The sequence below is a fragment of the Nelumbo lutea genome, chromosome 8, assembly GCF_056320005.1.
Source record: "Nelumbo lutea isolate HS-2025 chromosome 8, American lotus-T2T, whole genome shotgun sequence".
NCBI lineage: Eukaryota > Viridiplantae > Streptophyta > Magnoliopsida > Proteales > Nelumbonaceae > Nelumbo > Nelumbo lutea.
This window is the reverse complement of record NC_142691.1, coordinates 33,587,808-33,612,866: the sequence shown is the minus strand read 5'-3', so window position 1 is coordinate 33,612,866 and position 25,059 is coordinate 33,587,808. Positions and strand designations below refer to the sequence as shown.

The following is a 25,059-nucleotide window of genomic DNA, read 5'->3' as shown; positions in this document are numbered from 1 at the left end:
TGCTGTGAGTTCGGTGTGAGGCATGTTCAGTGAAGAGTTCACATCTGCCCCCACAAAATGCTCCCCCAAAACACCCCACGTACACATTATTGAGACGCATTCTGTGGAGGGCAGATGTTACTTTGACTTCCTCTTGAAATAGAATGGTTTTAATACACGGATAGTGGTATTTACCATCTTAAATTAAATCTTCTCTAGCCAGGGGAACAGCAAAATCTTGCTATGTCCAATGAAATAAGAATAAGATCCCAGATTAAACATTGCAATCTATTTTTTTTCAGATGGTCATAAGATTTTGTGGTAAACTCAAAAATTTATTGTAAGTTCCTCCAGCCTTACTTGGGAAGGTTGAGCTTTTTATTAGTGTGATGACAACTCTGCAAAAATTTCTGGCTCTTACATGGTTACAGGAATTGTGTTCGACTAAAAATGCAATTTAATTGAAATTTAGGATTTTAAAATTAGGGTTCACAGATTGATTTAGGGATTTTATAAATTTAATATCTTAATATTTTAAAATTTAGGATTTTAAGGTGATTGGATGTGAATGTGCTCATGACATCACATCTCCGCTCACTAGGGGCCGCCCCACAATACTCTACAGCACATCTGCGCCGTGTATTGAAAACATCTTCCGGTGATCGATAGTATCAATCCTAATGATGTCATCGGGAGATATTTTCAATACACAGCGGGAATTGTGCTATGGGGCAGCCCCTTATGGGTCGGAGATGGAAACTCCTCTACGTGAACTTTGTTATGGGGAATGCTCTTTTCCATAATAAATAGTCATTCCAATTGCCATGAATGAATGGGAATCTAAAATTTTTCATGATAGTAAGGACAGCGTGTCTTTATTATTGGTTCGGAGGTGAATGATGATGGCCTTCCATTGCATTGTTGTGGCCCCACATTGATAGCACTTCATTTAATTTAAGGTGGGGTCACAAGGAATATTGAAGGCAAGGCTAAAACCATGTCGTAGCAAAAGTGGATGGCTTTATCAGCTGTTGCTTTCTCTCCTTCCATGAAACAACAAGCGCTGAAGGGCAGAAATAAAACATGGTCGCTGATCACAATACATTGTTGGTCACGCACATTTAGTTATACATCAGGAATATCAATGTTTTAAAGTATAATTAATGTTCCTGATGTGCGTGATCAGTAATGTATTGTGATTAGTAAATCCAAACTCTGAAAAAGAAAGCCTAAAAGTCGGGCATTATGGGTGTCCAGCCCTGATCCCTTGGAAGAAATGCTTGAGTGAACCAACTGAATTTAATCAAATCAATCTATAATGCTAATCACATAAGATGGCTGACAAAGAATCCATCTAGAGATCATGGTCTGCATTATGCATCCGGTTAATAATTTTTTGATAAATAAAAACAACTATTATTAATTCTGAGATTATAATGGCCTTTTAGACCATAGGGTATAAGAAAACATCAGCCTCATATTTTATGGGAGTTGAAGTCATCTAGTGGAACATGGGAAAGTAGTACATGTGCCAATAAAAGGGGTTGTGTGGTCACAATTGAAATGTACTCTCATAGCATAAAGTTTACAATGTTTTTCCTTATTCTAGAATTTGCCTTAGGCTATGTTTGGTTTGAAGGAAAAGGTAGAGAAAGGAAGAAAAAGGTAGGGAAAGCTATACAAGGTTTGTAAAGGTTTCCATGCCTTTCCCTTCATTTCCCTACTTTTTCCTTCAAGCCAAACACAACATTAAGGATTGGTTCACTTTTTGCCAAGTTACTTATGCATTTAGTACATTTACCCATGCTCTTTTATTTCCTACATAAATAAGACAATGATCCTTCTAACCATAAAAAAACCATTATTAAAAGGGAAAATTTTGTCCATCCAACTATTGGCAACTTTTCCCCAAGTGAGAAAGTAATTTAACCAGAGATAGGTGAATAAGTGATACTTAGGGAAAATAAAATTTTCATGTACCCCACATAAATCTGAAAAGTGAACTTGGGTGTCTTGGCCAATAGGAACCAAAATCCCATTAACCAACATTTCCCCCCTCAAAATAGAGATTTTAGCAATGATTTTTAATGGAAAATCGTCGCTAGAGATAGATTCTAGCTACGGTCCTTACAATAAAGTGATGCCAATAGTGTCTTTAGCAACAATTATAGTGAAAAGTCATAGTTAAAGATATTTTCTAGCAAATAGTTTGATACAAAAATCATTGTTAGAGATTTTCTAGCAACTATTTTTATACGAAAACCGTTGCTATAAATATTTTCTAGCAATAGTTCATTATAAAAATAGTTGGTAGAGATAGTTTTTAGCAATAGCTCTATACAAAAAAAAAACATTTTCTAAAGATATTTTCTAACAATAGTTCGATACAAAAACTATCGCTAGAGATATTTTCTAGTAACAATTCAATACTAAAGCTATTTTTAGAGGTATTTTCTATAAATAGTTTTATATAAAAGTTACTGCTATAAAACGTTTCTATCAATGGTTCTATATGAAAATTGTTGCTCAAGATAGTTTCTAGCAATGATTTTATACAAAAACTGTTATAACATATTTATAATTGTTACTATATATTTATTAAATATGTTCTGGTAGACTTTTAGCTATGGTTCTAGATGTTGATATACATGTTCTAGCAATAACATAATTAGTTTTCATTGCAAATGCTTATATTCGTTGCTAAATGAAATTTCTAGAAACGATTTTTCTAAACTATTGCAAGATCCTATCGCCATAGTAGAAGTTGCAACAGTTTTATGTCCATAGCAAGATTGTTGCTACAGGCCTTAACAATGGTTTTAAGGACTTCTAACGATAGTTTTGTTTGTTGCTAGAAGTCAAATTACTCGTATTAGTACTTGGTGAAAGCAATGAGTGTAAGTAATTGTGAGAACTTAAGGGATAGAGTAGAGAGTAGCAGAAAGAAGAAGAAAAGACAATGCACACAAATTTTTATAAAGGTTTGGCGAAAACCCTTGACTAAATCCTCTACCTCAAGCCACCCTTGAGGATTTCCACTAACTTGCTAGACTTCACAGACTAATTGTTTGCAATACCTAAACAATTGAACTTACGGGTGTCAATAAGACCTAACTAGTAGATCTTACAAGTGCTTACCAAACCTTGATTGGACTTGTAGGTGTCAATCAAACCTTTATTGTTATTCTTATTCTTGAACACCTTTCTTTGACATCAGATCTTATATCAAAACTCAAATGCATGGATATGCCTCTTAGTATGCTAATAGAACAAGGACAACTCAAGCACAAGCCCAAGTGCAAGATAATACTCTAAAAGAATCAGGGCTTAAATGGAGAAAAACTTCTCTCAAAATCTCTAGGGTTTTCACCCTCTAACCCGAGGCAAACATAAAGGATCTACACTTTTGGAAGCACACAAATCCCTTTGGTTTTCTTGCAAGGAACCATTCCCTCTTCACTTGGTTGCCACGCATTTCTTCCTCTTTTCATATATCTTTATATGCTAAGAAATATAACAATTTTTTATCACTAGTAAGTGTTTTCATGTTAAGCATGTGGCAATTCTAGATGATGATAATGATTGTAATACTGTATCCAAATTATGTGTTTTTTGTCTTTACATATAATTATCTATCTATCTATCTATCTATCTATCTATATATATATATATATATATATATATATATATATATATATATATATATATATTGGTTTTGTTATTAATCAAACGTAGATTGTAAAATTCAAATCTGATTATATAAACACCTCATCCAAATATATGATAATCATATCGAGCTATGAAGTTTAAAGTATCTTTAACAAGCTTACTTGCTTGGCTAGACTCTTTTTTTATAATGTTTTATCTTTTTGGTGTATCATTTTTATGTTCATTTATCAAAAAAAAATGTAAGATTTAAATAAAGGTAATTGAATGAGGTGAAAAGTAATAGTTCAATTTGTATTCAAATTTTTCTATAATTATTTTGTATGAAAATAATTTTAATATGCCACACTTACTTTTTGTTTAATATGATAAACAAATAATACTAGTACAGTTTCCACTTCCCCTACAGAGTATACTCACAAATACCAAAGGCCAGTCAATTGGCACATATCAGGGGATAATGTTCCAGTCAACGAGTTGCCTCGCAACCCCCCTGCAAAAAAGAATTATGATGTTGGAGAATCAATTGACCAAGGAAAAAGTGAAAGATATAACGTCATCAAATCACAAAAAAGAAATATGGGTCGAAGACTTGGAGGAAACAAATGCTCACAGATATTGCAGAACTTCGTTCCAATAGATTAACCTAGGTGTTTCACCTGTAAGCTAGTTCTGGGCAAGAACCCTGAGAAAACATGTTACAAGTTTATACGATAATAGTGTGTTAGGTCATCAAACCTGAAGAAGGCACCAATTTAGAAGTAGACACAATACACTAAAGATAAGGTTAACTCACAGAGTTTTGAGATTTGGAATCTGAGACAAAGTTGAAGGTATTGGGCCCAACTGATTATTCTTCAAAATCCTACATTGACAGATTCATGATGATGCATATTCTCACAAGCTGTTTGAGTTTGGAGATTGAAAAGGGTATACCAGCATAAAGAGAATTACCGGACAAGTCCCTGATCACAAGAGAAGAGCCCACATGGTCGTCAATCTTCTCAAATTACATTCCCATTGAATTAAAACTTGGAAGAGATGGTCAATTTGATTTGAGGCGAGAAATTACAGAGTTTTAAGAGAAACACAGTTGCCAATCTCATCTGGGATTTGCTTGGTTAATCTATTTCCTTTTAAGTCTCTCTGCCCATAAAGAAATAAAAGAAGCTAATATACATGCAAAAAAAAAGCGAGTGAGGTTAGGAAGATAAGAGGGGGTAAAAAACGTACAAGGTCCGCAAAATCTTCAGGTCTCCAATAGAGGGTGAAATCTCCCCACCTAGATTCAAATTCGGCAAATTCCTGTGCAAGGACCACCGCACTGGTCCTTGCATACTTTTCGGGTAAAGCCAATATTTCTGCATAGGAAGAGAGGTAGAGAAGAAGGAGGAGGGAGTTGATGGAGCAGAAGAGAGAGGAGAAGAAAGTGGGAACACTAAGAGAAAAAAATGAAAATTGCAGGAGAAGATGACGGGAGAGAGAAATAGAAACAAGAATGAAAAGTAGACACATGTGATATATGCATAATAGAGGGAGAGAAGTGGTGAGAGGAAAGAGACACTTGTCTCATGCAACATGGAGAGTTTTAATTTATAGAAATGAACAGCATTAAATAGATTCCGTCGTGTATAAGTTGGCATGTGTGAGGTTCTCATAAAATTCATTCCAACTACAGTAAGATTCTATACCACCCCTTTTGCTTTATATATATATATATATATATATATATTATGCATATGCCTAAATGCTTGTTTTATAAAATTTATGTATTTTTTTCATTTTATTATGTTTATATTTTATTAACTTTTATTATTTATTTATGACATTAAAACTTAACACATTTGACCCAAAAGTTGAATTATTAATCTTTTCCGAATAGTAAAATAATTCCATTACCGGTAAGTTCTAAAATATGTATTTTATTTTCATTACCAATAAAAATGATTTTTGTTTATTAAACCTTTTTTAATTTGATTAATAAAAAATTTATTACCTGACTATATTAATAAAAAAATTATATATTTATTTTTATTTTAAAAAATTTATTACTTGACTATGACTTCATAGGTTGTTCAATTTGATATTCGGATGGCTAAATTGCTTAACCACCACTTAGATAAAAAAATGATTTTGTTTTTGAATCAGTTTTAAAATATATGAGTTAATGTTGTTAAAAATATTGGCGTAGATTTAATTAGTAGCATTTATTAGTGAAAAATAACTTAAATATAGGATTTAATAAGAGAAAATAGGAGTTAATACTATAAGACTTAATGAGAGGGGATTAAACGAGGTGGAAAGTAATAATTGAAGTTACATTTTCAACCCTTACAATTAGAGATGGGTAAATACAAAAATATGAGCACTTTAGTAGCCATTAAAACTGTAATAAAATGACTTTTATACCATTTTTCAAATAAAGAAATAAATGATAATTTTAATCCAAAAAAAACTTTCACTTTGCATCCACACTTCACTTTATGTATAGTACAGATAATATTAATGTTGGAGCTTATTAATCCTCTATTGGGTAACTGAGTATGGTTTCATTTGAGACCATGTAGTATATCTTGCACTCAATTATATCAAGTCGTAAAAGGATGAAAACAAATTAAGTACATTTTGAGCTTGATGTCTATTTTTTTTTTTTCCTTCTTTGGTAGAAAATCTTCCTTTGTAGATGGTTCTTGATGTTTTCATTTTATCATTTGAAATATCATTTTCTTTGGGGAGTCTTTAAGTGTCTTCACTGCATCATAAGAATCAATTGCACTTTCTTGCTTCATCAGTATAGTTTTTCTTCATCTTATTAAGGTTAAATGAGGATCGCTAGTTGCCCTTCCTTCCTTCTTGTAAATAATTTCTTTAACATCTTTGTTAAGGTTAATTGAGGATAATTTCACTATAGATACACACTTTCCAAACCATTAGTACCCTCAATGAGTTTAACATATAGCGTCAACATGACCATCCATAGCTCTGATTTAGTTTTTTAATAAGGTAGGCATGTAATAAAGTTTGAGTTGTATTTGTATGTTTGCCTTGTAGAGGCATTATATTGCATTTTATCTGCTCTTCATATTATTACTGCATATATCTGATTACCTACTAGTTTCTAGCTGATTGTTGGTGAGTATTCTACATTGAACACTACGAGGTTGGAATAACACTATAATTCTATCTGGTTGAAGGTCTTGTTAGCACCCATAAGTTCAATTGTTATATGAGTCTTGTTGGTACCTAGAAGTCCTACTGGTATAAAGGTTTTGTTGGGACTTGGAATTCCAATTGGTATAGTAACACTCTCAGGTGGTGTTCTTGGAAAGAGGACATAGGCTTGGTATGGCTAAATCTCTATAAATTGTATTTCATTTCCTTCGTTAATGAAAATACTTCTTATTTATCATACTTGTGTTGTTTAATATGATAAATTATAATATTTAAAGATGTGTCTAAAATTTTTTAACAAAAAAAAATTTATTTTTATTTATTATTAAACCTTTATTATTTAACTATGAGACCATTTGTTTAATATGATAAATTATAATATTTAAAATGTGTCTAAATTTTTTTAAACAAAAAAAATTTTATTTTTATTTATTGTTAAACTTTTATTATTTAACTATGAGACCATTGGTTGATCAACTTGATGCAAATGGTTGAATTTCTTACCTTGCCACGAAGACCAAAGACTAATTTACTTTTCATGTTGATTTTGAACACTAGTTTTATATTATTCAAAATATTGGATATAGATTTAATTAGTAGAATTTATTGGTGAGAACAAAAATTCTTAAAATAAAATCTCTAAGGAGAAAGAGAATGAGACTTAACACCTTGATGAGAGGGAATTGAATGAAATGAAAAGTAATAGTACTTTAAATCACATTTCCTTCCCACATAATTAGCCAACCGCTAATGCAGGGTCTGGAGAAGGACAAATGTATGCAGCGTTACCCCTACACCTACAAAGAGGTTGTTTCCAAGACTTGGACCCTAGTCACCCAGGAGGTCACAATGGAGCAACCTAATTGTTGTGCCAAGGCCCACACACTTTTGCCCACAGAGTTAGAGAGGACATAATTCATAAATAGTGGTTTTTTAGTCTAGAAAAATCCACAATGCTCATCTATTTAGTGTACCTTAAATATAAGATTTAATGAGAGGGGATGCAAATTAACTTAATGAAAGGGAATATAATGAATTTAATAAATTAGTGATTTAAATTAAGTTTTTTGTCCTCATAATAATAATGGACCAAATTCTAAAAATAGGGGTATTTTAGTCTAAAATGTCTAGAATCATTATCTTATTTACACTTTTTATAGTAGTATTGATAGACTTAATGATAGGCAATTGAATGAGGTGAGAAGTAGTAGTTCAAAATTACATTTTCTACACTGCCAATTAGAGAGGGACCAAATTCAAACTAAGGGTATTTTAGTCATGAAGAAAAGTTCCACAAACTCATTGATATTTTTAATATTTTAATATAATATATAGTATAATGTAACAGAAAGATAAAGAAAGGCACCACCATATGAAGATCTTCTCTTTATAGAGGTATCAGGTATTGGTAATTGGAAGAATGCATCTTTTGAAACCATTGTATAACCCTTTCTTGCGTAATGTTTATTATGGTCTTGATGTTGCTTTGGTGCAGGTTCTACTTATGGTTTTACTTTGTTCCATGTCAACACCCCACTGTGGCGCCTGATGATCCATCCCATATGCTGACATGGCACTTGCCATGTAGACTATAGCACTTTGGTACCTCTATAGGGACTACTAAACTATCATGTTGGGTGATGAAAGGTCATTCTACTCTTATGGGTTTTAGAATTGGGCTTTTGCCCAGATTTAACCAATAGGCCTTAGGCTCAGCGTTGAGCCATATCCAGGTCTTTGGGCTCCAATGATCCTGGGGGTCTGTGGAGGCCCAAGAATGTTTGTCGGGCTTGTAATAGAAAATGGTATATGTGGTGGGCCTTTTGGGCTAACATGTTACATCATTAGTCAATCAATAGCAAGGCCAACAACAAATTACCAGGTTTAGGTCTTATTTTAAAATTAACTTTTTGAAAAGTGTGATTCAATAGGGGCCTAATAGGGTAAATTAGGGGTCATTCCAAGAAAGCCTGGAGAGAGAGAAGTGGGTCAAATAAGGGTTGAATTTTCATTCCCAGATAGGAAAATTTGTAAAGGGTAGGGTTGAGGTTGCACCTTTAGAGAGAAAATTGCCCTAAAAGATTTCATTATTAGAACGTTGGAAGGTGGTATCAAAGGGTTCAACTACGGGGATTGATCTGGGTATCGTTTTAATCTAGTGTAGGTAAACTTAGGGTTCTAACTTAAAAGGATTGGTATTCTATTCTTTGGGCTGTATTTGATATGATAGAAAATAAAAGAGAAACAATTATGTTGAGGGGGAGAGTTCGCTCAGTTTATTAGCAGTGCGAATTTCATTTGCACCGGTGTAAATGCATGGGATTGCAAATTGGCTGACTGTAAACCCTGATTTAATTTTGCTTCAAATTTGATTTTGTCTTGTTTGTTTGTATGAAGAAGAATGGGAAGTACAAAGATGTGGTCTCCACCTTACATTGAAAGAAAATGGACGTAGGAAGAGGGTCATTTGTTTCATAGTGAGGTAAGAATGGTCCCTATTTTATATAAGATAGAATTGAGGTAAGAGTAAAGTGGTGCAAATTTTGCATCATTAAGAAAAACAAATTTTACCTTGTTAATCTCAAAAATAAACAAATAGATCGATACTTGGAGTTAAAAGCTAGGCAGTCGGCACCATGCTTTATAGTCATATAGATGGTAAAACATATTTAGCTATTTACAATATGTACATGATTAACTCAAGTTCACACACATGCACAGATATGTAAAAAAATGCTCTTACTTTTTCCATTCTTTTTTGTTTTTGTTTCATGAGACTATACCATGGTTTTCAAAATCGGACTAGATGGTCGAACTGGAAAAATCGGAAATCGGTCAGATGATTGGTTTTGTTTTATACCAGAACCGTTATTTCTCGAAAAACTATTGATTTGATCCATAAACTATTGACCCGGGTGATTGAACTATTCGAACTGTCCAACGATTTTAGCCGTTTTATATTATTTTTGTCAAAAGGGACCATCCGCTCGATCAAAACACCATAAAGCAACATTGCATATGCATGATACTACCAAGTGAAAACCAATATACCTTATAGAACTTGGCAATATTACACTTGTGAATGCTTGACACATGTATGTTATATATTAGCATGATTTGCATACATGCAATGACCTCCAGTGCTAACAAATACATTCAGGAGACATACATCTTAATAATTTCCACCAGCTGATTTCCTGAAAACAGTGTATACTTTTCTAAATGTTCAAAATAAAATATTTTTAAATCTAAATCAATTTGGATGAATTGGACAGATAAATAAGACATATATTCAATTGTAGCAGTCCAGACTTATTGTATTTATTGAATTGGATTGAACCTAGTCATCATTAATGGATTTATATTGGATTGGGCCAGATTGAATCAATATATATAGATCCATTGATAAAAGATAAGAAAACATGTGTTAATGGACCAGATTGGAATTGGAGTAAATCTGAATTAAAACCAATTTGAACAGATTGGATGGTCTAAACATTGAATTGAAGTTGTCCAAAATGGTAGAAAGTATTCATCGGATTGAACTGGATCTGGTCCATTTTTAATGGACTCATGCTAGACTAGATTGGATTGGACCAAGTTTGTTCTAATTGACACCGGCCCCTATTTATAAGTGGAGATTTCTTCATATGCAAGACCTAGACCTGGAATATGCATGGCTTCAACTTGTGAGTTGCTGTCAAATGTTACTCGCTGCAACAGGTGTTAATGGACCAGGTTGGAATTGCAACAAATCTCATGAATTGAATCCAATTTTAACAGATTGGATGGTCCGGACATGGAATTAGACTTGTCCAAAATGGTTCAAAATATTCATTGGATTAGATTGGATCTGGTCCATTTGTAATGGACTCACATTGGACTGAATTGGTTAGACCAAATCTGGTCCAAATGACACTCTTATATTACATAGAGATTCCATTCATATGCAAGACCTGGAATATGGGGCTCCAAGCCTCCAATATTTGTGAGTTGCTGTCAAATGTTACTCGCTGCAAAGCATCCTGAATTTGCACAAAACAAAGAATGTTATATTAAGGGTTTAGTAGCTGTAGCAAAACAACGCTCCAATTCCCTACAACAATATATATATATGTAGATTTTGCCTTCTTCACCTTTAGCCTATGTTTAATTTGAAGGAAAAAGTAGAAAAAGTTTGGGAAACCTTTACATATATTGTATAAGTTTCTGTACATTTTTCTTCTTTTCCCTACTTTTCTTTCAAACCGAATCAAAGATAACAAGTTCAAGTATTAAATACGAATTCAACTAATAAATACCATTAATTCCGATGGAAGAAAATCCCACATTAGAGCCCTTAAGAAACAAGGACAATCTTTAACCAATTGTCCTCCCAACATCAATAATAGTCTTCAGTTCAGCAATTTTCCCAGATACCTGAAAGTTGAAATGTTCAGCGAGATATTTTCTTTTTGATAATAAAAAGAAAAAAATAAGAAAATGAGTGTAAAATACAACCCTGCCATAGCAGATATTTTCTTTTGTATAAAAGGCTATGGGCTGAGATTGGATTATAAAGTTAGGCTTTGACATCAGGGTGGGCTAGGCCCAGAACCGAGGTCCAAGTCTGGGCATTGGAACTGGGTTGGTTCTACCCAGCCTAACATGAGTCTGCAACTACCGAAAGTTGTCAAGATTGCTTCTATTTTCTGATACATTAGATTCTTGATCAGTCATTAGAGGTTATAATTTATTGTGTTTATGACAATGTTTTTATTGCTTTCTACTCTTATCTTATACTAGACTTATGTGCAGCTGTTTTTTTTTTTTTTTCTTAATCAGTATACCCTTTATTTGATTCAATTGTACTAAAGATGCTTCTTTCCAACACCTTTTGTTGTGTGTACACTTCAAACATAGAATAGATAATTGCATTCAAAGCCAAAATTGAGGGAATATTTAAAGTTGAAAAGTGATTTATCAATCAAAGCACCCCATGAATTTTGATGAATACATCTGATTGATCACCTCTTATATGATACCGGTTGATTGGCTGTAAATTTTTTTAGTATCATAGTCGAACTAAACAGTGTTTTAAGAATTGAACCGGACTAAAAACTGAATTGCTCTATGGGACCAGGTTTTACCAATTAAGTGGGTGGTTTGCACATCCAACCCACCAGAGCCGTTACTTAACCAGGAGCCCGACAGGCCACCGGTTTCCAGTTTTTACGGTCTAACCATCCAGTTCCAGCCAAGTCTTAAAACGCTGGTAGAGAATCCTATGTGGGTTAGCATATCTCATGGCACTTGAAAATCATACAAGGAATATAAACATTAAGAAGGGTTAGAATATCCCACAACACTCTAATATCATATGAAGCATATAAATAGCAAAATTAAGAAATAAATAAATAAATAACCATGAAGTGGATTCATATAATCTCCCTATAACTCCTTGCCACGTGGGCTAGCACATTCCATGGCACTCCGGTATTAGAAAATATAGACAAAAAATAAATAGATTAAATTAAGATAGTTGTCTCTTACATCCTTTTTCAGATTATCTAAGGGTCCGTTTGGTTTGTAATCGGAATCAGAACCGAAATCCTCCGGAATCAGAATTAGAATGGTCAATTCCCATAATTTGTTTGGTTCAGACAGGGATGAGAATGAGAATTAAAATCAACAGGAATGAGATTTCATTCCAAAGGGAGGGGCAGAGAATGACCATTCCCTCAAATGGGAGAATGTCAATCCAGTAAGAATGAGAATGAGATTCCAATTCCACCCAACCAAACAGTTAGAATCGGAATAGCCCATTCCAATTCTAATTTTAGACCCTTATTCCAACAAATCAAACGGACCCTAAATGTCAAAAATCCCACATAGAACTCCTATGAATATTAATCCTATAAATTCACATCAATGAATATAAATAATTAATACTAAGAAGAGTAATTAAGTTGAATGAATACTCATTTCTCTAACTTAAATGAATTCACCTTTCTCGGCTATGGTTCTACATCCAAATATCATAATAAGATTCCAATGAAATTACTACATATAATTATATAAATAAAATAATAAACTAAGAATTGAAATAATCTGCCTTAATCCGGTAGTCCCATCCCCCTTGTCAAATATGGTTAAATCAAGATGCTTATTGTCTGGCTGGGATTAGTCTAAATTGGGATGAAAGCTAGGTGGAAATAGCTGAACCCACAAAATAGAACCAAGAGATTTTAGGTACATTGATTGATTGTGGCCGTGCACTCCAGAAATCCGTGGACATCTGTATTGTAACAACAAGAAAACTCAAGCGGAGCCGTAGATTCTCCCATGTCAAATTCCAACGTGGATGCTTCTCCTTAGTCCTATATCAGCTTTATAAAGGTTTTCTTACTGATGATGCATGATCCGGTCGGTCTTAGCTGCCGGTAACCTTGCCTCTGACGGAGCTGAAGATGCCTGAAACAAAGAAGAAATAAGAGATTTCCGGGGAGGAACCCAATGAGAATACTCCGAATATCAAGTTAATACTCTTGAGAAGGCAAGGGAAAATAAGAGGCTTTAAGACCAGAAAGCACAAATATCACATACCTCTCTCTAGGGGAAGAAGGCCTTTTATAACCACCTGGTGCACTCACTTCCAAGCTTCTGCTAGGTCAGGTATAACTGCCTCTGTGGGGGGTAGACCTAACTGCCACTGTCCTCTCTGTCAGAGCCATCTCTGCCACAACTGAGATGGCGGTAACAGGTGGCCGTTACAGTGTGATTGCCATATGTCAGATCCAGACCAGTTAGGCGTGCTGCCCCAGAGTACAGACCTGTCAGGTACGATTACACAGTTGCACGACCTGGACCCGACTTGCCGGGGTGGTGCACGAGGTGAAGTATTGAGTTCGGATGAGAGTATGGCCTACTGTCCCGAGGTGCCGGGATATGACTCGGATTGACCCGAGGTGGGCTAGTCCGGGGTTTGCCCCTCATAGGCTTGCTAGCTTTGGGACTCTTAGGGAGAGCTCGGGTTTCACCTCCCAGGAAGTGTGGATTCCTTTTGGGGAGCTCGGGCCTCTTCTTGGGGAGCTTGAGAGCTCATGCCTCTTCTTGGAGAGCTCGGGAAGCTCGAACCTCATGGGATATGACCATGCTATGTTACCGTGCCGAGTTAGCATTCTTGCCAGGTCACCCCGGTTGCTTCCACGTATCGCACAATCAAGGGTCGGGCCAAATCTACCTCCATCAATTGCCCCCCACTCCCCGTGCCCAGGGTCTTGACCCGGCGTGGGGAGTTCACGGACTGACGAGTGGATTTGCCCCGTGGTGTGCTTCGTCCAGTTCGGAGATCCCTTGGTCAGACCCACCTATGCCCTTGGCTCAACCAGGGTCAGTGTGGCTCGACTAGAGTCAACCGAGTCACGTACAGCTCACGTGCGGATGTCAAACGATTTATCAGCTCTCGGATGTCAAAAATTTATGCTAAACTAATTTCACCTTGGGGGTCGTGCAACCAGGTTTCCTAATAGCCGTTGGATGGCTTTGATTTCGACCGTTGATGCACGGGTACAACGGCTATAAATAGTGGGGGCCCTAGTCACTTTTTCCTTTGTCAATATTCAACGGTCGTTTCTTGAGCTCGCGTCCAAGGTCCTCAGCTCGCGTCACCTTCCGTAGTTCGGTAGCGTTCCCTTGGTGAGTCCCCTTAGCCTTTTCAATTTCCTTTCCTTTCCTTTTGTGATGTCTAGTTCGAGTAGCTCGGGTAGCTTAGATAATCTTTTAGAAGGGCCTGAGGCAGGGACCTCGGGTCAGGCTGACTCTTTTGACAGCCTTCTCGATGATCCCGAGGTAGGGCCTTCAACCCTGTTTACCCCTGGTAGCCTAGAGTTCACTTCTCGTCAGGTTCGGATGCCGGACATGTTCGGACCCTCCACTATGGCGTCTGAGAGACTTCGGTCCCTTGTTCGTCAGTTCAACCTGCCCGGGGAGTATGCATATAGCTTACCTTTGGGCAACTTTCCTTGGGAGCACGGTCCAGATGAGATCGTTGTCTTCCGAGAGCAGCTCATTGTCGAGCTGTGCCTTCCTCTCCATCCCCTAATCGTCGAAGTCTTGAACCACTTCGGTGTCTCAATCGGTCAGCTTCACCCGAACTCCATTCGTAACATCGTCGGGACCATATCCCTCTGTTGCGAATACGTTATTCCCTTGGACTTAGAAATTTTTTCTACCCTTCTCATGCTCAAAAAACAAGCGAGCTTTCTTCCCGAGCATAGGCGGGCCTACTACCTATCTCCCCGCCCGGAATTTAAACTTCTTCACAAACTTCCAAATAAGGTCCCGGTGTGGAAGCGGGACTACATTGTGGTCCGAAGTGCTACGGGGTGGCCATTTCCTACTCATTGGAGGGTGGCTGTCCCTAATCCCGGTGTCATATTAGATAAAGACATGGCAGAGACCTTTCAGTCATAGGCCCAGGTCGGGCTCGAGTGCGGAGATTACCTCTCAGAGGCTAAGCTTATTCAAGCCGTTACTCAATTTTCCCTTTTTTTTTGTTACTGATGCCAAGCTCTTTTCGCAGGTATCATGGAGAAAGAGAAGACCCGTGGTGTCAACCTACTTGACGGAATGAAGAGCAGGAAGCGGGTCACCAAGCGAGCTCGTGTGGAGTCTCCTCGAGCCATGGAGTCCGAAGTCCTGAGCCATCCTCCGATCATCAACCTAGATTCTCCCATGAAACCTGAGGTGGCCAGGCCAATCTCGGAAATGGCGGCGGAGCCCGGTGTTGCAGAGGCTTGGGAAGCTGAAACTATAGAGGCTTCTCAAACATAGACAGTGTTTTCCAGCTTGGGGAGCCAAGAGGGGGTTGGTAGTGTGCTGACTCCGAGTTGTGCTCTCTGGAAGAGCTAGAAGGCCGTCTATCCAAGGGAGGTCGCGGCATGGTCCGAACTTCCTCCGGGCCACATCGGCGCACGTGCTGCATCTCATGTTATGGTGGTAAGTTGATGTGGTTTTCCCTATGTTTTTTCCTTCGTCTTTTACTTTTTTGCCGAACTGACTCCTTGATTGGCAAACAAACTCCTCCATCCATGCCCTGATCATCCAATCGGAGAGGAATCTGAAGCGAGAACAAACTGCCGAAGAGGCATTGGGATAAGCTCGGGAGCGGGTCCTACGTCTTGAGGGCGAGACTTCGGCTCAGAGGAGTGACTTGGAGAGACTCCAAAGAGAGAACGGCGCTCTGAGGCTTGTCGTGAAACACCTTGCGACCTCGAAAGGGGTCTTGGAGCACGAGGTGGAATACCTCAAGTCCGACATCAAGGAGAAGTCCGAGATCTTCTTCTAGCCTCTTGAGGACACCAAGGTGAAGGCCGTGGACGATTACATAGCATTGGAGTGCTTCGACGACCTGATGGTCGGCTCATACCGGAGAGGCTTCAAACTGAGCCAGTGGATGATAAGGCACGCCTACCCCGAACTTGATACTCATGCCATCACCACCTTGCGTATTACTCTGGAGATGGTTCGTGCAGCTGATGAAGATCCAAATTCTGAAGATGAGGTTGACTCCCCAAGGGTTGCCGAAGTCCCTTCTGAGGGCAAGGGGGATGTAGTTCCGAAGTGATATGTATCGAGCCTACGAGCTCATAATTCTTCTCTTTTTTTTTTGAACACTGTAAAGCAAACATTAGTAATGAAGTACTTTTTCTGCTCAAGTGTTGTGCAACTATTCTCTTTTTTCTGAAGTGACTATATTGCTGAGCTGCATAGAATTAGGTCCCCGAAATGAGGGGATTCCTTGAGGCAGGTTAACATAGTAAGGCTATATGCCCGATCTGTTCTCCGCCTGGGTAAAGGAAACATTAGTTCAATAGGCCTGGCTTGGAGTGAGCTACACCCCGGGTTTCATACCCGTGCTACCTACTCTCTTGGCACTAACATAGTTTGCGTTGATGAGGTCCCGAGGTCATCCTCAACTCGACGCTTTAGCCCTTAGGATATTTTCCTAGGTTTTTGCCCATGCGGGGAGGCGGCTGGGTCTTGTAGTGTCAAGGTCTTTGTTATCTCAGTGTTCTGGCCCTTAGGCTCTAGGAGCGGCTCACAGTCTGCCTAGTTCGGTAACTTATAGGTAATATTGCCTTAGGTTGACGATGTTCCAAGATCGGGGTATTTGCCTACCTACCAGGGTCTCGAGCTCGTACGCTCCTCCAAGTGCTCTCTTTACTCAGTAGGGTCCTTCCCAGTTCGGCTCGAGTTTTCTAATGTTGGGCTTAGGTACCATGACCTTGTGGAGAACCAGGTCGCCGACGCGAAAGTTTCGCTTCTTGACTCTGGATTTGTAGTACCGAGCTACCCTTTGCTGGTACGCTGCGGTCCTGATGTATGCGAGGTCCCTCACCTCGTCGAGCAGGTCAAAGTTGGTACTTAGCTCGTTGTTATTGGTATTGTCGTTGTATGCTTCCAACCAAAGTGAAGGGATTTCGATTTCGACTGGGATGACTGCCTTCGTGCCATAGGTGAGGCTGAAGGGAGTTTCTCCGGTGGCAGTTTTCTCTGTAGTTCGGTATGCCCATAGAACGCTGGGCAGCTCATCCGCCCATAACCCTTTAGCTCGGTCTAGTCTGGCCTTTAGTCCATGGAGAATAGCTCTATTCGTGACTTCTGCCTGACCGTTTGCTTGTGGGTGTGCGACCGACGTGAAGTTTTGCCGGATCCCCATGTCTTGGCACCATTCTTTGAATTTGATGTCTTTAAACTGCTTGCCATTGTCGGAGATCAGTATCCGAGGTAGCCCGAAGCGACACACTATGTTCTTCCAGAAGAAGTTCTAGACGTTTCGAGTTGTGATTGTTATGAGAGGTTCAACTTCAACCCACTTTGTGAAGTAATCTACCGCCACTACTAGGAACTTCCTCCCACCCGTTGTTGGCGGGAATGGCCCGAGTAGGTCGATGCCCCACTGTGTGAAGGGCCATGGGCTGGTGAGATACTTTAGGTCGACGGCGGGCTAGTGGTGAATAGTGGCGTGCTTCTGGCACTTATCGTATTTCCTAACTAACTCAACGACGTCTGCTTTCATTGTTGGCCAATAATACCATTGTTGTAGTGCTTTTTGAGCGAGGGCCCTGCCCCCCAGGTGTCTGCCACACAAGCCTTCATGAATGTTGTGGAGTACAAGCTCGGCTTCGGGAGGCCGCAAGTAGCGCAGGTAGGGGAGCGTGTAGGATCTTCGGTACAACCGTCCGTCTATTATGATGTATTTGGCTACCTGGCGCTCTACCCTCTTGGCGGCGTTGCGGTCTATGGGGAGGGTTCCATGCAGCAGGAAGCTCGCGAGTGGATTGATCCAGCTCGGCTTTGCTTGGGCGACAGGAGCGACCTCCTCTGCCCCCCCCCTCGAGAATGCTAGACCGAGGTAAGTCCTCTATGTACACAGTTCTCATTGTGTTGTCACTGGTGCTGGCTAACCGGGACAGGGCATTGGCCTCAGCGTTCTCTAACTAGAAGTTAAGCAGAGCCTCCTTTACTTTTGCTAAGTAGGCAATCATAGTCGGTTCACGGGCTTCGTATTCGCCTGTAACTTGGTTAACCACAAGCCGGGAATCACTGCAGATAACTATGTGTTTTGCTTTTACCTCTTGCACCAGGGCTAACCCGACTATCAATGCCTCGTATTCCGCCTCATTGTTGGATGCCGCAAACTCGAAGCGTAGTGCGTACTCCAGTTTTGTGCCACTCGGGCCGTGAAGAACTACACCGGCTTTGCTGCCCTACTGATTTGAGGAGCCATCTACGTAAAGGATCCAGGACTCTTCGTCCCAGTTCACGCTTGGCCTAACCAGAAGAGATACCGAACTGGGTGCGACCTCACGGTGCCCGAACTCAACCGACCTAGGAGCACCGAGCTCACCCAAACTGGGGACCTCGTGCTCAACCTGGCTAAGGACCTTGGAGCTGAATATGCATTCCGCAACAAAATCCTCCAAGGCTTGGGCTTTGATAGCAGTTCGTGGCTTGTATTGGGTTTCATACTCACTGAGTTCGATGGCCCACTTCGTCAATCGACCAGAGACCTCGGGCCTGAGCAATACTTGCCTCAAGGGTTTGTCGGTGAGGACGATAATGGTATGGGATTGGAAGTACGGGCGGAGTTTATGGGCCACAATGACCAGCGCATAGGCCAGTTTTTCTATTTCTGGATATCTCGTCTCTGCTCCTTGCAACACTTTACTAACATAGTAGATAGGTCGTTGGACCCGATCTACTACCTTTATTAGTACCGATTTGACCACTTCGTCACTTGCTGATAGATATAGTTCCAAAACATCACCCTCTTCGGGTCAAGTCAAAATTGGGATACTGGCGAGGTATCTTTTGAGCTCGTTAAACGCGAGCTGGCATCCTGGGTTCCACTCGAACCCTTTGCTTTTCATTGTTGATGAGGGCGGATTTGGCCCTCTAGTGAAATTGTGACACCTGGCACCTCATGCAAACCAAGTGTAGCCTCTTGACAACTGGGCAGCTCGGGAAGCTCGGAAGAGCTTGCCACAACACAGACAGCTCGACATAGCTCGAGGAGCTCAGTATAGCTAGGGGCAGCTCGGCATAGGCAGCTCGCCACAGGCAGCCTGGCGTTTTACGAAGAGCTCAACACTTACAGGTAGCTCGGCATAGGCAGCTCGCCACAGGCAGTTGGCCACTCCGCAGGCAGCCTGGCGTCTTATGAAGAGCTTGCCACTTAGGGGCAGCATTGCACTTACAGGTAGCTCGTCATAGGCAGCTCGCCACAGGCAGCTGGCCACTCCGCAGGCAGCCTGGCGTCTTACGAAGAGCTCACCACTAAGGGGCAGCTCGACACTTACAGGTAGCTTGGCACTTAGGGGCAGCTCGACATATCGCAGGAAGATCTCCTGCCTGACAACTGTACCTGAAAAATCTAGAGGCCTGCGCCCACGTCTCTCACTAGGCGACGCCATCCCTGCCAATCCTGAGAGCTGTCCCTTGATTGGCAGAGCCGTACTCTGCAGTAGTCACCTGCACCCGCCACCTCAGCTCTGGCAGTAACGGCTACGACAGAGAGACAAAGGTGGTTACGCTTGACTTGACAGAGGCTATTACACCTGATTTGATAGGACACCACTATATAAGGACTTTGATCCCCAAAGACAAGAGAGAGAGAGAATGAAAAAATGGAGGTAATCCTTGCTCTCTAGCTCTCTCATTTCTCTCCAAGCTCCCTACAATCAGAATGCCAACTTAGGCATTGGAGAGTCCCCACCTGGAACATACCCCTGGGCCCTCTGATTCGGTTCTCGCAGGTCCCTCAGCTCTCGCCGCCTACAAAGGAGAAGAGATCACCTCATGCAGAGGGCAGTCGGGTTGTGCTACACCAGGGAGCTCCACCATCCCCTGAGTTACAGGCTGCCTAGGAGTAGGTCAAATGACAAGCTCGTCACCAGGTAGCTCACCGCCAGGGAGCTCGTCACCAAGTAGCTCACCCACCAGGGAACTCATCACCAAGTAGCTCACTACCAGGGAGCTCGTCACCAGGCAGCTCACCGTTAGGGAGCTCGTCACCAAGTAGCTCACCACTAGGGAGCTCGTCACCAGGCAGCTTACCGCCAGGGAGCTCGTCACCAGGTAGCTCACCAACAGGGAGCTCATCACCAGGTAGCTCACCACTAGGGAGCTCGTCATCAGGTAGCTCACCACTAGGGAGCTCGTCACCAAGTAGATCACCACAAGGGAGCTCATCATCAGGCAACTCACCGTCAAGGAGCTCGTCACCAAGTAGCTCACCACTAGGGAGCTCGTCACCAGGTAGCTCACCACTAGGGATCTCATCACCAGGTAGCTCACCACTAGGGAGCTCATCATCAGGTAGCTCACCACCAGGGAGCTTGTCACCAAGTAGATCACCACAAGGGAGCTCGTCACCAGGCAACTCACCGTCAAGGAGCTTGTCACCAAGTAGCTCACCACCAGGGAGCTCGTCACCAGGTAGCTCACCGCCAGGGATCTCGTCACCAGGTAGCTCACCACCAGGGAGCTCGTCACCAGGTAGCTCACCACCAGGGAGCTCATCACCAAGTAGCTCACCACCAGGGAGCTCCACTATCCTCTCCTGGGAGCAGGTCAAATGATGAGGCACTTAGCCAAAAAAAATTGATATATCACAAAAAATTGGTACGTGACCAGAAACGGTTACATTAATTGGTGCCGTCTATGGGAAAACACTACAAAAAGCTAAGTTCTCATCCTACAAAAGCTAAGTCCTCACTTTTTAGAAATTGAAGCCCTCGCTTTATAGTTTACATTTTTTATGAACTCAAAGACTACGCGGGGAGCTAACAGACTAAGTTTACATTCAACTCAGTTAGAGCCTCATCAGTCCTCTTCGCAAGGTCCCCCCCCTACAAAGATGAGCTCTTCGTTGCTTCCGCGGGAGTTAGTGGCCAACAGACTACATAGGTGCCCTTACTGGTCAAGCCTTCTAAGGCTCCTATGTGAGCTGGCGACCTAAAGGTAGTAGTGCTGCCCTCGAAGGTCGAGCTCCTACTAGCTTCTTCTAGGAGTGGGTGACCGACATTACAAAGTTGATACAGCGCAATCATAGCTTTAAGGCACCCACTTGGTCGGCTCGGCACCTTACAGGTAGCTCGACACCTGGTCAGCTCGGCACCTCACTGGTAGCTTGACACCTGGTCAGCTCGGCACCTTGCAAGTAGCTTGGCACTTGGTCAGCTCGGCACCTCACTGGTAGCTCGGCACCTTGTAGGCAACTCAGCACCTGGTCAGTTCGGCACCTCATAGGTAGCTCGGCACCTGGTCAGCCCGACACCTCACCGGTAGCTCAACACTTGGTTAGTTCGGCACCTCATAGGCAAAGCCTGTGGGCCACATTACTGCTTAAGACCCAGTTGCCCCTTCACTACGGGCAAAGTCAAAAAAGAGTGGACTACGAGTCACTCCCAGAAGCCTACTGGCCACATTACTACTTAAAACCCAGTTGCTTATTCGGCATGGGCAAAGTCAAAAAAGAGTGGACTACGAGTTGCTCCCAAAGCCTACGGGCCACATTACTGCTTAAGACCCAGTTGCCTCTTCGGCATGGGCAAAGTCAAGAAGAGTGGACTATGAGTCGCTCCCAAAGCTTACGGGCCACACTATTGCTAAATAGACAGTCGCTTCCTCAACATGAGCAAAATCAACAAAAGTGAACTATAAGTTGCCCCTAGAGCCTAAGGGCTATACTACTGAATTGGCGGAGACCTCCTCACCTTAAAGGCAGCTCGCCATTGGCAGGTAGCTTGCCACATATAGGTAGCTCCCAAAGCCTAAGGAATTGGATCAACACTACTAGCTTGTCGACTTACGGGCCAAAAGAAGAAATCTACACCCTTCACTCAGTTACTCTCAACTCAGGAGTGGGGGGCAAATGATGAGGGCAGATTTGGCCCTCTAGTGAAATTGTGACACCTGACACCTCATGCAAACCAAGTGTAGCCTTTTAACAACTGGGCTGCTCGGGAAGCTCGGTAGAGCTTGCCACTTACATACAGCTCGGCATAGCTCGGGGAGCTCAGTATAGCTAGGGGCAACTCGGCATAGGCAGCTCGCCACAGGTAGCTGGCCACTCCGCAGGTAGCCAGGCGTCTTACGAAGAGCTCGACACTTATAGGTAGCTCGGCATAGACAGCTAGAGACAGGTAGTTGGCCACTCCGCAGGCAGCCTGGCGTCTTACGAAGAGCTCGACACTTACAAGTAGCTTGGCATAGGCAGGTCACCACAGGCAGCTGGCCACTCCGCAGGCAACCTGGCATCTTACAAAGAGCTCACCACTTAGGGGTTGCTTGGCACTTATAGATAGCTCAGCATAGGCAGCTGGCCACTCCGCAGGCAGCCTGGCGTCTTATGAAGAGCTCGCCACTTAGGGGCAGCTCGGCACTTACAGGTAGCTTGGCACTTAGGGGCAGGTCGGCGTATTACAAGAAGATCTCCTACCTGACAACCGTACCTAACAGATCTGGAGGCCTGCGCCCACGTCTCTCGCTAGAAGATGCCATCCTTGCCAGTCCTGAGAGTTGTCCCTTGACTGGCAGAGCTGTACTCTATAGCAGCCGCCTGCACCCGCCACCTCAACTCTGGCAGTAACGGCTGCGACAGAGAGACAGAGGCGGTTACGCCTGACTTGACAGAGGCTGTTACGCCTGATTTGATAGGACACCACTATATAAGGACTCCGACCCCCAAAGACAAGAGAGAGAGAATGAAAAAATAGAGGTAATCCTTGCTCTCTAGCTCTCTCATTTCTCTCCAAACTCCCTACAATCAGAAACGGTTACATCAATTGCCTTGAAGAAGGGCAGGCAGCGGTCTACCGATTTGGACATAAGATGACTCAGAGCGGCTATTATGTCGTTTAACCTCTGAATCTCTTTTACTTTTTGAGGTGGTCTCATATCTAGGATGGCCTTTATTTTGTCTGGGTTGGCTTCAATACCGCGCCGGTTGAGTATGTACCCTAGGAACTTACCCGAGGTGACACCGAAGGCACACTTGTTTGGGTTTAGTTTCATGCTGAATTGACGCAGAATTTGAAAGAAATAATGCAAATCTTGTATTAATTCATGCGAAAACTGTGTCTTGATGACCATGTCATCTACATAACATTCTACCTTTGTGCTAATTAAGGGTTGAAACAACTTATTCACAAGCCTTTGAAAGGTTGCCCCAACATTTTTCAGTCCGAAGGGCATAACCTTGTAGCAGTAGAGGCCGAACTTGGTTATGAAGGCGGTTTTCTCCTTGTCGGCCGGGTCCATCCTGATTTGGTTGTAGCCTGAGTAGGCATCCAAGAAGCTTAGCAACTCATGTCCCAAGGTCGCGTCCACTAGGTCATTGATCTTGGGGAGGGGGAAGCAATCTTTCAAGCAAACTCGGTTTAGGTCGGTGTAGTCGACGCACATGTGCCAATTGTCGTTTGCCTTCTTTACTAGAACGGGGTTGGCTACCCAGCTCGGGTAATGAACTTCCCTTTTGAAGTCTGCTGCAAAGAGATTCTCGACCTCCTCATCGACCGCACTCCAGCGCTCTGGGGCTAGGTTGCGTTTCTTTTGTCTAATGGGCCTAACTACAGGGTCAATATTGTGCTTGTGAATTATAAGGTTAGGGTCTATGTCGGGCATTTCTGTCATGGACCAAGTGAAGATATCTAAGTTATTGACTAAGAAGCGTACCAATTCGGATCGCAAGGTCTCCTCTAGGGAAGCACTGACCTGAAGTGATCTAGCTGGGTCCTCTGCCGAGACAGGGATGGGAACAGTCTCCTCCGTGGGTGCAGCTCGCTCCTCGTTCTGCTCTGCGAGTCGCTGGTCACCTTCGCCTTTCCCTTGAGGGCGGCGACGTAGCACTTTCAGGACTCAAGCTGGTTGCTCCGCACTACCCCAATGCCGAAGTCCATGGGAAACTTCATAGCTAAATAGTAAGTGGACACCACAACCTTTAAAGCATGGGTGATCGGCCAACCTACTATGGCATTGTATGGGGAGGGGGTTGCAACCACCAAGAAGTCGTGCTTGATTCTTACCATGCTAGGCCACGTGTCGAATTCCACAGGTACTGTGACTTTTCCCCGGGGTCAGACCTCTTCTCTACTGAAGCCGACTAACGGGGTGTTTGCGGGCTTCAAGCCACTCTCTTGGAACTGGAGTTTGTCGAAGGTTGCTTTAAAAAGGATGTCTGCCGAACTACCGGAGTCAACGTGTACGCACCGGACTTTGAAGTCATTGATCTTTACCTTTATGATGAGGGCATTGTCGTGGGGGTAGTGAACCCCATGCGCATCATCCTCGGTGAAGAATATTGGATCTTCCATCCATGGCCATTTCGGGGGATTTTGTTCTTCTCTAGCAGCCTCACGGGTTGATGCCCGAGCTGTTGCCGAGGTGCATCCTGCTACAATCGATCCTCCAACGATCACATGGATCGTTCCCCGAACTGGCCTTTCCTCCGGGAGCTACTTCTGTGACTATTCTACTGGCCGACTGCTGGATTTGGGGGCATCTCTACTGTGCTCCCCCTACCAACCTGTCTTATTATTATTATTATTATGCTGTACAAAATTTCTTAGGTACCTGCGATGGATAAGTTCCTCTATCTCGTTGCGGAGATTCTTACAATGTTCGGTGCTATGACCGTGGTCTCTATAAAAGCTGCAGTACAAATTTTTATTCCTCTCATTCGGGTTCCCTTTCAGA

At 41.9% G+C, this 25,059-nt stretch overlaps 1 long non-coding RNA gene across 2 annotated transcripts; it reads right to left on the bottom strand.

The window, feature by feature from the left end:
* Window positions 1-3,918: 3,918 nt before the first annotated feature.
* On the bottom strand, window positions 3,919-5,019 carry LOC148843757 (uncharacterized). 2 transcript variants are annotated; one of them, XR_016103335.1, is made up of 6 exons: window positions 4,879-5,019; window positions 4,718-4,791; window positions 4,582-4,610; window positions 4,442-4,510; window positions 4,259-4,330; window positions 3,919-4,138 (listed from the first exon to the last, which is right to left on the bottom strand). It is a non-coding gene; the product is annotated as an uncharacterized LOC148843757 (long non-coding RNA). The 2 variants fall into 2 exon arrangements; XR_016103336.1 differs by lacking the exon at window positions 4,879-5,019 and having other exon boundaries at window positions 4,600-4,718.
* Window positions 5,020-25,059: the final 20,040 nt, after the last annotated feature.